The 3,645-nt window shown below is 45.6% G+C and overlaps 1 pseudogene; it reads right to left on the bottom strand.

The window, feature by feature from the left end:
• Positions 1-587: 587 nt before the first annotated feature.
• Positions 588-2,839, bottom strand: LOC103119174 (large ribosomal subunit protein eL43-like; annotated as a pseudogene).
• Positions 2,840-3,645: the final 806 nt, after the last annotated feature.

The following is a 3,645-nucleotide window of genomic DNA, read 5'->3' as shown; positions in this document are numbered from 1 at the left end:
AAAACATTAAAAAATTTTCTCTTAAAATATATTTATTTATTTATTATTGGATAGAGACAGAAAGAAATTGAGAGGAGAGAGGGAAAGAAAGAGAAATACCTGCCTCCCTGCTTCACCACTTGTGAAGCTGCAGGTGGGGAAAAAGGCTTGAACCTGGGCCCTTGAGCATTGCAACCAGTGTACTCAACCAGGTGCGCCACTGCCTGGCTACATAATTTTATTTGTGTCTGTCTGGAAATGGTTTTCTGAAGACGCAAAGGTCAGGCTGTGCAACTCATCTCTGATTTCTTCCTCCAGCAACTGGTAACATGAGAAAAAGGGTACTGGCTTTGGTGCATGCTATCTTCACAAGTGGCTATTTCACATACCTTATTGTATTTTATTTTTTTATTTCACCGACTTCAGGACACTGTAGTAATTGGCTCAGCAATTTTCAGAGTGGGAGCATCTCAGCTGAGTAGTAAGACAGTGGGTTATTATTATTATTATTGACATTCAGTTCAGAATGTGAACACTTGGATCCTATGAGGCTGGATTCGAACCCATAATACCTAGCATCTGTCACCGCAGTGTTTTAGCAACTAAGCTCAATGGTCTGACATAGATACCTGCTGGTGTGGCACGCAACGCGCATGCTTGGGGTTTACGGCCAATGGGAACCCAGTTTAGAGAGCGGAGGCGGGGCCAGAGGATTCCCACAGGCTTCAAATTCCCAGGTGGCTTCTAATAACTCCCAATCGGAGTCCTTGGTCGGCTGCAGGCTCCGCCTCCGGGGTGGGGCAAATTAGGATAAAGCGAGGCGCTAATTAGACCTTGGGGGTCGGGGCGGTTAATTTGCTGGGTGTCGGCCCAGCCTGGGGGGGAGGCATAGATGGCCTGAGGCTTATGGAACAAGTCGCTAGTGACACTCCCCTCTGCATTAGGGCATGAGGTGGCGGTCGACTCTTCCGGTTCCTCTGCACCCGCGACAAAATGGCCCGTCGTAAAATGGCCGCCCCCTCCCGGGTGGTGCTGGATAAACAGTTCCATTTTGGGTTCTTCGCCACACCTACTGTGCACTTTTCGGGGTGCGGCGTTAACCCCCTCGTGATCATTCTTTCTATCCAGGCTTTGGGTAGCCTTTGAACATTCAGCACAGTCGGCTATGGACACTTGTGTTCTCACTGACTGGGGAATGGGTACTGCAGCGGAAGGAAAGGAGTCACATAAATTTGGGGTGGAGGGACGCAGGAAGCTGCCGCGAAATGATCGTTGGTGATTTTGAGTGTGTGGCCAGTACAGGGATTAGGAGAGGACCTTTGGCTCTCAGACTGCTCTGAGCAAGGGGCAGAGCTGATGGCATAGTGTCTTTTTTTTTTCTATTTTTAAATTAATATTAACTTAATTTTTACTAGAGCACTACTCATCTCTGATTCATGGTGGTGCTGCGGATTGAACCTGAGAACTCAAGCATGAGAGTTTGTTTGCATAACTGTTATGTTATCTCTTCCAGTGTGTGTGTGTATTTTTTTTTTTTTTTTTTGGCCTCCAGGGTTTATTGCTGGGTCTCAGTGCCTGCACTATGAATCCACTGCTCCTGGAGGCGATTTTTTTCCCTTTTGTTGCCCTTGTTGTTTATCGTTGCTGTTGTTGTATTATACTGTTGTTGCCATTGCTATCATTGTTGATGAATAGGACAGAGAGAAATGGAGAGAGGAGGGGAAGATAGAGAAGGGGAGAGAAAGACAGACACCTGCAGACATGCTTCACTACCTGTGAAGCGACTCCCCTGCAGGAGGGAGCCGGGGCCTCGAACCGGGATCCTTACTCAGGTCCTTGTGCTTTGTGCCACGTACATTTAACCCGCTGTGCAACCGCCCGACTCCCATGTATTTTTTTTTTTTTTTTTTTTTTACCAGAGCACTACACAGCTCTGGCTTAGGTGGTTCAGGGGACTGAACCTGGGATCTTGGAGCCTCAGGCATGGGAGTCTCTTTGCATAACCTTTATGCTATCTACTCTGCCCTGTTTTTTAAATTAGTGATTTAATAGTGTTTTACAAGACTACAGGGCTATAATACCACACCACACCACACCACACCACATGCAGCGAGTTTTGTACCCTCCTAAGCCTCATGGCATAGTGCATCTATCCACATTTCCCAGCTTTTTCATAAGAACAATAGCAACCGTGGTCCAGGAGGTGGCACAGTGGATAAAGAATTGAGCTTTGAAGCGTGAGACCCTGAGTTCAATCCCCAGAAGCACATGTACCAAAGTGAAGTCTGGTTCTTTCTCTCTCTCCTCCTACTTTCTCATTAATAAAGAAAATCTTTAAAAAAAAAAGAACAATAACAACCACAAGTCATGATCATAACGAATCAAGCTCTGTCCTCATCATTGCACATGAATCATCACATTGGGTCTTCACAACAACCTGAACTTTATTACTGCCATTTATTTATTTATTTATTTATTTATTTATTTATTTATTTATTTATCTATCTACTTATATAAATTAACCCATTTATTACAGGCTAGCAATATTGCAGGTGGTAGCGCTTCTACGAGTCTTTCTACGAGGAACTCTAGGAGTTCCTTCAGTCTTCGGATGGCAGACTTCACTGTGAGGGCTGAAGTGGTGTTGTAGGTCCAGGCCCCGCCCGCGACGGTCTTCATGCCGGAGCCGCAGTGATAGATGCCCACGGCGCGCCGCTTCATCTTGGTCTTGCCACAGAAGGAGCAGGTGTACTTGGCGTGCTGGTTGATCTCAATCTTCTTCACTATCTTCCGCAGGGAGGCGCCCATAGCAGGTCCCGTATTTCTCCACGATGCCCACCTTCTTGGTGTGCTTGGCCATGGCGCTCCCAACTAGATCTGAGCCCAGAGAGCTATTAATGCCGTTTTATAGACAAGGGTACTGAGTCTCTAAGCGGCTGCTAGACATTAAATAGCAGAAATGTGCCACAGCCAAGTGCAATGTAGCCAGGATCTGTAGACCTAACCACAGCAATTCCCTTCTTTAAAAAACAATAATAAGGGAGTCGGGCGGTAGCGAAGAGGGTTAAGCGCAGGTGGCGCAAAGCACAAGGACCGGCGTAAGGATCCTGGTTTGAGCCCCCAGCTCCCCACCTGCAGGGGAGTTGCTTCACAGGCGGTGAAGCAGGTCTGCAGGTGTCTATCTTTCTCTCCCCCTCTCTGTCTTCCCTTCCTCTCTCCATTTCTCTCTGTCCTATCCAACAACAATATCAACAACAACAACAACTATAATAATAAGAACAAATTGGAATAAATAAATATTTAAAAAGAGCTAAAAATAATAATAATTACAGGGTTGGTGAAATAGCCCACTTGGATAGTGTACTGCTTTTCCATGTGTTCCACCCGGGTTTGAGCCCATCTAGCCCCCACTGCAGTGAAGGAAGCTTTCTGCTGTGGTCTCTTTCACTCTTCGCACCTCTATCTTAAAAAAAAAAATAATTAAAAATAGAAGTCATTAGAATTTTCGGCCCAGGAGGTGGCACCGTGATTAAAGTGTTTTACCTTCAAGTTTGAGGACCTGAGGTTTGTCTCTGGAATCATATATGTCAGAATGATGCTCACACACTCTCCCTCTCTCATGAATTTATAGATCAATAAGTACTTGTCTTTAAAAATTATGTGTTA

The sequence above is a fragment of the Erinaceus europaeus genome, chromosome X (genome assembly GCF_950295315.1).
Source record: "Erinaceus europaeus chromosome X, mEriEur2.1, whole genome shotgun sequence".
Classification (NCBI taxonomy): Eukaryota; Metazoa; Chordata; class Mammalia; order Eulipotyphla; family Erinaceidae; genus Erinaceus; species Erinaceus europaeus.
This window is presented reverse-complemented; position numbering and strand designations above follow the sequence as displayed.